This window comes from Papaver somniferum, unplaced genomic scaffold, assembly GCF_003573695.1.
Source record: "Papaver somniferum cultivar HN1 unplaced genomic scaffold, ASM357369v1 unplaced-scaffold_132, whole genome shotgun sequence".
In the NCBI taxonomy this organism is placed as follows: domain Eukaryota; kingdom Viridiplantae; phylum Streptophyta; class Magnoliopsida; order Ranunculales; family Papaveraceae; genus Papaver; species Papaver somniferum.
In genome coordinates this window covers 15749828-15759861 of record NW_020622381.1, presented here as the reverse complement: position 1 = coordinate 15759861, position 10034 = coordinate 15749828, and the positions used below count along the sequence as shown (strand labels likewise).

General features: G+C 35.5%; 1 non-coding gene across 1 annotated transcript; it reads right to left on the bottom strand.

Moving 5' to 3' along the window:
• Window positions 1–1706: 1706 nt before the first annotated feature.
• Window positions 1707–1777, bottom strand: TRNASTOP-UCA. Its single transcript has one exon. It is a non-coding gene; the product is annotated as a tRNA-Sec (tRNA).
• Window positions 1778–10034: the final 8257 nt, after the last annotated feature.

The following is a 10034-nucleotide window of genomic DNA, read 5'->3' as shown; positions in this document are numbered from 1 at the left end:
TCTGAATCCGATAGATTTAATGGAGTTCTTTTCATATGAGAGATGGGTTTTCTTATGTTTTAGAGAGACGGAAGATAAGAGATGAAAGGAAAGAGAGTGAAGGGAAGTGAGAGAAAAAAACTTTCATTTATGTAAAATAATTTGGACGGTGAAAGATCTGATTTAAGAGTGATATACGGATTGTGAAAACATCTTGACGGCTGAAATTGTATTTAGGATGCTCATGCGGATTGAGAAGCATGTGTGTTTCTCTTTGTGCTAATACGAACTCATGTATTCGGTTTTATTAGCAACCTTAGAGACGAAATAAATTCCAAAAAAAATATCAATAAATTTAGGACATTGTTATCGACATTCTGATACAAAAAAATCCAAAAATATATAAGAATGAATCGGGAAAATGAAAAACGAATTCGATAATTGGTGTGTTTGTTTGTGCTTTCTCTTTGTTCTTACGGTTTGAATTTCGATTAGCCACATAGGTCATGAAGTAATTTCGACCAGTCATACATGTCATGAAGTAGCTTTAGCTAACATGATACATCATCGAAAATGAAAAATATGAAGCTCAGTGTCGACTCCAACTTCAAATGTGGTATAACGGCAAAAAAAATGAATCATGAAGCTGTGGGTGGGTTTTGACATCAAAATTAGCATGATACACCATCGAAATCGATAAATATGGATCTCAGTATCAATTCGAACTTCAAATGTAGTATAACGACAATCAATCTATGAACCACGAAGTTCTGGGAGGGTTCTGACTTCAAACTTAGCATGATAGATCATCAAAATCGATAAATATGAATCTCAGTGTCGATCCGAACTCCAAAACAACAAAAAAACTATTAACCAAGAAGCTTCGGAGGGTTCTCATTTCAAACTTAGCATGATACATCGTCAAACTCGATAAATATGAAGCTCAATGTCGATTCGAACTCCAAATGTGGTATAACGACGTTCAAACTATGAACCAAGAAGCTCTGAGAGGGTTCTGACTTCAAACTTAGCAGGATACATCATCGAAATTCATAAATATGAAGCTCAGTGTCGATTCGAACTTCAAATGTGGTATAATGGCATATAAACTATGAACCAAGAATCTCCGGGAGGGTTCAGACTTCAAACTTAGCATGATACATCATCGAAATATTTTCCGAAATCTTAAACAAACCCTTTTCTGACGACTTTGAGAAAGAAAGTGGCTTTGATCTTGAAACCGTGTCGGGAGTGGACTACTATAAGTCTGAAACTTCGTAAGAATGATGATTCCAACCCTTTACAGGTAAGATTCCATCGAAATATTCTCCGACACCTTAAACAAACCCTTTTCTGGCGACTTCGAGAGAGAAAATGACTCCGAGCTCGAAACCTGGACGGGAGTGGCCTACCATTTATCGAGTACGACCTTTGGATAAACATAAATCCGAAAAACACATAAGAATGGATCAAAAAATGATAAATGAATTCAATAATTGTCATTATCCGACTTAGTGGAAGATGTCAATAAGGATATTATGAATAATATCCATAGGTTTAGGGTCCCGTTGAACTAATCGGGATTATTGGATTTAAGATGCACATATAGTTAAAGATAATTTGCATTACTGAAACACGTCACCGTTCCATATGAACCTTCACGCGCAATTTCACACATTTAAATAATTTGCGCTACAAAAAGAGAATTGATGATAAATGAAAATGAGTGAACCTGGCGTGAATCGAACACGCATTTTCTGCCTTGAAGTCAGACGTGCTACCATTGCACCACAGATTCATTAGTATTCACACATACATCGTCTAAAGAATTATATGATTATCTTCAGAATTTGTCAACACCTAAAATATCATTTCAAATATTATAATAAGGGAAGCATTCTAAAAAAGAGTTGTAAGTATGGATTTAGTTAAGAAGGCAAACTGCAAGGAAACAAGTCTCCTGCGATCACGTTAAGGACTGGAATTCTATTCTTATGAACCTATTATATTATGATCAGAAAAAAAATTAAAAGAATCTAAATAAAGCCGGAGAAAAACGATTACCTATGACACCTGAAATTGCAGATGGATTTCCAAAGGCTTCAAAAGGACAACTCTTCTTGTTGACCAACTTAAAGTAGATCCGAGCTTGCTGGCAGCCAAACTGAGTGAAATGCAACGTTATGCCACCTTTATCGCAGAAACTGTTAACTATAAAAGATCAAGGGGGAAAGGTATCAGAAGTTTAGACTTTACACAAACAAGAAAACTTCAAAAAAAACAATGAAATAGAAAAGAAGATCAAATACTTCACATTTCAAGAAATTATATTCCATTCCATCATTACTAGAGTTCAACTCGAGGAAACATGACACTCTCTAAACTCCAGAACCAATACTAGTTTGTGCAACATTTACAATAAGTATGAAGCCCTAACATTTACAACGTTACATCACCTTTAGATATAGAACTATACAAAGAATGTTTCTATATAGCTTAGCATAAGATGTTAACGAGTATTGAATTTCTAATGATGGTTTTAAAAGTTTGAACACATAAATCCAGCACTTGAACAAAATCAACAGCTAAGCAAAGTGCAAGTAGTAATAATAGGCCACTAAATGTAAATGGCCTGCCATTATTTTGTTCACATTTAAAAGTTTCTCATAAAAACATGTTTGAGATTACAAATGAGCTGAAGCCTCAACGGTCGCGTCAATTTGATTTTGAATTTTTCTAACCGTGATTAATCGTCGATTTAACATACGAAAGAAATACCTTTGCAGTGGTGGTGGTTTGTGGTTGCGATAATTCTTCTTTCACGAGAGAAGTATACCCCTGTTCTGCCTCAAGAAAAGCTCCAGTTATCTCAGATGTCATACCATGAGCTTCCTATGAAATCTCTATGAGGATATCGAAGGCAAAGGAAAAGCACAGTTAAATATAGAAAAGTTGAACTACAATAACAAAAAGAAGTGAAAGAAGGTGCTCAAAATAGTTCTGAAGTAATAACGATAACGAATAAGACTGACATTATATAGATTGAACGTTCATATGAAGATTATAATTTTGACCCTACGAGATCAATATAATTTCTCATCCAAAGGTGAACCACATTTTCTTAACATTTTCTAAGTTTGGTCAGTGGATGAACTATTAAATGCTCATTCAAAAGAAGCCTCACCTCTTCAAGGATACAACCAACCTAATCAGTAATCTCTTTATGCCTTTGCAGCTTCAAAACTAAACCATTTACAGATCATTAACCATTGAGAAAATAGAAATCCCTTACAGAGTCTCTAACAATTCAAATGGTGTGTCTTAGAGGCCTTAGCCATTATTGATCATTCCCAACTATATAAATGTATCTGTGCAGAAAACATAGAAAACTGATAAGCAGAATTACTATAAATTTTTTAAGAAGTTACGGCATCATAGGTTGACAAAGTGCATTAAAAATCTGAATGCATGTGATGAAGAAACGATATATATACACATTCATAATTTTTACATTACCGTCTCAGGAACTTTGCTGAACACCAATGTCTTAGCAATGGGTGAACAATCAATTCCAGTGACATATGACCAAAGCTAGCTTTGGTTTCCAGGAGATTTTAAGGGATCAAGAAACATGATTTGCAAATTGGTGGCATTGTGGCTGTCACATCTTCAGACATTGGTGGTGTGCACATCCGACTAAAATTTTCACAAATTGCTGGTGCACATAGCTGTTTCAGTTTGTTGACAAGTAATACGAGAGGTAAGTTCTAAATTAAAGGATCTTAATTATACCCATTTGGTGGTGCTGTATTGAATTATATTCACATATCTTTCTCAAGAACCCTTAATACAGAACACGGATGATAGTAATCATATGACCACCTTCTCAAGTGCCTTTAAGAACAAATAAAGATCCATCTTATGGTTCCAAAGATTGACAATACGGTAAATGACACACTATGGATAAATAAAGATATTAGAGACAAAGCTCAAGCATACATGTTTCAGCGTGGTCGACCACCACACATAACAACTATGATGAAAGAATAAAGTTTGGCTCAACTAAAACAAAAATCAAAGATGGGGGCAAAGAAAACAAGAAGAAACAGCGGAGTGCAGTATGATACTACTAGTAGTTGATTAAGAGATAATGAAAATTAAGCTTATATGTAAGGAAATTAAACTCCCACTGGTTCCAGCATTTTGATTAAGTTAATATGGATATTTTAGTTCAGTGTCAACTAAAAAGTTCAGAGACTAATCTCCCTCGAATTTATAATGACAACCTATTTTTTGGCCAAGAAGTAACAAAAAGATAACATGTTATGGTCAAGTAAAAGCTCAGTTCTTACCGTAGGCCGAGTAAAAACTGAACAAACTGTATTCTCATGTCCAGAGAGAGCATAGGCAAGCATCTTCGTACGGATATCCCACACCTGTGGATCCAAAAAGAAAGAAAATAAATTTATGTGCAACAAATAGGACTTCTTTTGCATATAACAACCAGCTTGTGATGTCAAAAAGCTCAAATTAAGACCTCCATCTTTCACTGAACAAATATGCAGAAGTCAATTACGGGATTGCAGCACTTGATAAGAAATCATATTGAAGGGTCAATTCATATTTCATACCCGAAAAACAGAGTCCCTTCCTCCAGTAAGTACACCATCAATGGGATGAAGATCTAAGCAGTAAACACCACTCAGATGCCCCTGATGATCGACTGACCTGCCAAAGATAACTCCATACCGTTAAGTTAGTCAGGAAATCCATTCGTATATAATAACAAAATAAATCCATCAGAATTTCATAATTGCAGCCTACAATAAAACATTTTTAGAAGTCACTCTACCATCCACTTCAAGCCACAGGTTCACCCCTGCATATGCACGTACCTGCTACGTGGCGCAGCTTAAGCAGAAGACATCCGCCGAGTTTCTCCTCCTCAGCATTTTATCTTTTATTACCTTAATTTCTTTATAGAGCTTCTCCTCCTCAGCATTGATCTTTTCAAGTGTGATGCAGTAGGCACCAGGTTTGCACGGCTCATTTGGGTCATGTGATTCAATAACATCTCTGCTCGCTCAACTGAAATGATTTTGAAAACCAACTCGAAGACAATGCACTATGAACCTTTGCTGACTTGAAGCTTTTCCCTATAAAAGAAATAGTACTTAGAATGGAATTCCTTGTTTCAAGCATAGGAACAACAAACCAAAATCAAGATGCACTAAAATTTACTCATTCAAATAATGCATATCGATTAAATGCATACGCCAAATGATAGTCCAATCAGTATTAGAGGGTCTTTAGAGTGTCAGAACCATTTGCCACATACTGTTGTTCAGATGCAAAGAAATCGACCACAATGTAGCTGCCTTAAAATGTCATTCTGCTTATAAGAGTAGGTTAGTTATTTGGGCATGGATAGTCCAACAAACTCATGAACTTATATATCCCAAAGTCCTGCATCACTCTAGAAAAAAAATAAGTATTAAACTCAGAGTTATGAACTCATAAAACAGCAATACAATCGTGTTGTTTCTTTTATGATCCTCAAAATATGCAACCGTGATAGTAATTTCTTAAAACCAGTTCACAATAACATCATCAACAACAAAAAAAGTAAACTCAATCCATACACCAGAATAGGCAGATATAATCTACACCTTCCTAAAATGACTAAGGTTGCAATGAGGTCTTCGCCTTTCAGCTTATAGACTATTTTTAGAAACATGCATTCAATCATCAAAACTCAATATATGCTTAATCGAATCCAAATGCAGAAATAGCACACCACTAAACTACCAAGCACTGGCAACATTGATGAGAACATTAAACCAATCCGAATTCAATGTGAAACAAAGATTACGGCAAATTGAAATAAAAAACATAACTCAACAGAGACTTTCACCATCAATTGTAATACAAGTTAGAGATAAGAAATTACTCTGGATGGATTCAAAATCGTGACGAATAGAATCACCCCTATTAACTTCCAAGAGAACAACTACATCTCTCATTGAATCAAAAGCTGTCAATCCAAACTATTAGAATATGAAATCATACACAACAAATGAATTCTTAGATTGACAAACAGATTTGTAGAAATAGGAAACCAAATAAGACTCACAAATTAAGTTAACGCAAATTTTAAAAACCCCTAGGTTCAAAAACCCCCAAATTAAAACGAATTTTAAAAATCCCGTTCAAACCTAGGTTGATAATTAAAAAATTGTAACAAGAGTAATCGAAGAAGAAGAAGAGAAATCATACCAGCAACTGAATGAGTTGAAGAAAACAAATTCGATCAGTTATTATTTCTCTTCAAGTTCCTCTGAAATTAATGAGTTGAATATAAATAGAAATCAATCATAAGAATGACGATGGTTATTTAATCAATCATAAACAATCAATAAGAACGATAATGGATCTGGGTTCTCTGAGTTCAATTTCAGAATTTTGTTCTCAGGTTTTTGATTGGAGAAGAGATATAGATAATGAATTTCCTTCTGTCGGCCGGGTCCTTTGGGAAGAATAGCTAAGTAAGAATTCGGTTCCCACATCATCCTGGTTCCGGGATTTAAGTTATTCTAAGGTTCTACAACTTAAATTGGTTCCAAACAAAAGATTTATAAATCTTAAAACTCTATTTTGCATTTTCTAATTTTGAAAATAAATCATTGTGTTAGGTATGTCAAAGTGTGTTACCATTAAAAATGATAAAGCGTTATAAACTTGGGGTTCATTTTAGTATACATCCAATTTTGGGTAGAAATAGTTGTAATAGTAATTTAGTTAAAAGTGTGTTAGAAATGAATAACTAATAATATAACACCATGAATAGTTATTTAGTTTTTATGAATTAATTCCTAATTATGGTAACTATTTCTTAGTTTGCTAACTCCTTATAACGGTTACTAGAATCATAATGGATCATTTGAGTTAGCAAAATAAAACTAGTTAGGAAAGTCATTGTTACAAAAACCTAGATTTGATGTAGTGAGAATGGTTGGTTAGTTACCAAGGTATAATCTTTTGTTAACACAACATCTAATACGTGTGCAAACACACGGTAACCGGTCGACCAAGTTGTTTGTATTTTAGGAAATCAGTAAATTAGGAAACAGACGTTTCTTGGACATCAAGTAAAGTCTTGTATATATTGTATCGTTGATTGTCAAAAGTTTAATACAGTTAAGAAGTTGTAACAAAGTTTCTGTAAGTTTGTCTTCTCATCACTCTTCTCTTCTTATCACAAACCTAGATAGTTCTTACCCTAAAACCAACTGGTTCTAGTTTGGATATAGGGACTTGCAATTGCTACTGGTGAAATTATGTGGATTCAATCACTTCTTTCAGAAATTCGTGTTTCCACTCAAACACCTCATGTTTTATGATGTGACAATCTTGGTGCTACTTATCTTACTGTCAATCCTATATTTCATGCACGAACAAAGCATATTGAGATTGACTATCATTTTGTTCGTGATCAAGTTGCTTCTAAACTTCTTGATGTCAGGTTTATATCATCTAAGAATCAAATTGTCGATATATTCACAAAACCACTGTCCAGAGATCGTTTTTCTCTTTTACGGTTCAAGCTAACGGTTCAGGATAACCCGTTACGCTTGCGAGAGGGCGTTAACACAACATCTAATATGTGTGCAAACACACGGTAACCGGTCGACCAAGTTGTTTGTATTTTAGGAAATCAGTAAATTAGGAAACTCACGTTTCCTGGACATCAAGTAAAGTCCTGTATATATTTTATTGTTGATTGTCAAAAGTTTAATACAGTTAAGAAATTATAACAAAGTTTCTGTAAGTTTGTCTTCTCATCTCTCTTCTCTTCTTATCTCAAACCTAGATAGTTCTTACCCTAAAACCAACTAGTTCTAGCTTCTTTACCGTCCGAAATTCCGGACGATCTCAACCGATATATCAAGCCATTGCCATGTATCATTAGGAAGAAGTGGCGTAACATGTGGCCTCTACATGTAGAACAAACCTCACAATTCCTAAGAAGAACTGAGTTTGCTTGTGTTTGATTTAATACCATGAAACCCCAGTGTTTGTGCTTACGGACATCCTAATTTCAAAAGAAAAAATAAGCCATAACTTGGTTTGAACATATCTGTTAATGGAGAACCCTAATGTGATATTGACAACCACTGCGACTGACTACAAAACAAACGTAAATCTTCTTCCATCGAATCCTTGTGTGAAAATTGTTTAGAATCCCAAATCGAAAAAGTCAACAGTATATTCTTAGTTTCCGTAAAGAGCACGGGTTAGCTAGGATGAGCCACACTTAGGGATAGTTATGGACAGAGTTAAGCATAGAGGGTTGGGCGAAGAAGAAGGACAGAGTTAATCATAGAGGGCGTAGAGCCTGGGTTATGGTTAGGCGAAGAAGAAGAGTACTTGTACCAAACACGGGTGAGAAAAGAAAAAGCTTAGCCGGGGAAGAGACATGGCTAGTCGGGCAGAGCCATGGTCGTGGTTGGGCCAAAACATAATCTATACCGTTCGAAATTACGGACGATCTTAGCCGCTCTTTGACCTAGATACATACACACCACCTTTCCTTAGAACATTGATACAGATGAAAGAGAAGCTAGAAGCCAAAATGATAAAGAAGGAAAATCACTAACCAAAGGAGGACCGGACCATTGATTGCCCTTCCAGGGTCCATGGGAGTGAGAAGGATGTCAATCACACAAAAAATGCCTCTACTTAAGCAACCAAATAGCCGCACCGCTTCGACATATCCACCGACAATTCAGCACCTCCGACGATCTTACCAATATATCAATAACCTCTTTCCACATCGACGTACAAATTACAAAATCCGTGCTAGGGAACCCATACCAAACGCATCATGACCACATCGCCTAAGATTTCTCGTAAAACAACTAATTGAAGATTATGTTATCTCCCCATTTTGGTAGGGTCAATAAAAAGATACATAATGTGGATACTATATTCCATATGATATCATAATCCCGAAATGGCAACATTAATATAATATGTCAAGCCCAAGTTCAAGTCTAGAAATATTCCTGAATGTAGGTAATAACTTAGTAAATGTACCCCTTTGAGGAGCACCGGATCTTTAGAAAGGTGCCTCCGCAAATCAAAGATCCCAGATAGAATCTCAAGAGGTTGGACCTAAACTTAAAAATTCCATCGGCAAAGCGTGAGTTCTTTCTCTTAATAGTGAGTTTACCTCCATTGGGGGTGTGACTGTTTGCTTTTTAACAACTACAATAATGGCTCCACCCTAGCCCCCCTCTGCTCTCTTCTTTTCCCCTTTCTTATCTTTTCAACCCTAGCCGCCTCCACCCTCTCAGCTCGAATTTGGTCCATGAGGACTAAATTTGAGCTCGAATTTCTTCTCTGTTTTCTATTTTTTTCTTTCTTGTTCTGGGTTCTAAATCTTAGGTTTTTAAAGTTGCAACTTTAGATCTAGGTTCATTTGGGTTTTCATCATGGGTTTTTTTTCCATCCAAATCTTTGTGGTGTTGTGTTGTTTTTTCTTCCTTATTTGCCTTCATTTTCTATTTCATAGTCAGTTAAAACCTTGTATAAAACTTTCCTAACTCTTCTAGAGCGGTTTTAATGGTGGTTGATTGTTGTGAGGTTTGAAGATGGTGGTGTAAGTGATGGTGGAGACGTTTCAAAGTTGCAGCTTCATTCAAGTAAAGAGTATGATGTCTTTGGTAGAAGGCAGTCTGATCTACGTACCTCATATATTGCTTTTCTTGTCAATCCACTAATTGTTCTACTCAAAGATGATTTGATCTTGAGGGTTTGATTTGGGTGTTTGCTGTTGATGGATTGTTGTTTTTGCTCGTGTGATTTGTTGATTCATTTCAGTCTTTTTATTTTTGTTTTCTTTCTTCAATCAACATTAAATCGAAATCACAGTTTCATCAACCAGAGGTACATGTTTATATTTACCAAGAAAGTGTCGACGGGTTTGTTATAATTGTTTGGTTGTGGAAGAAGATGATCTCTTGGTGATGAATATAGCAGATAGGGGTCCGGTC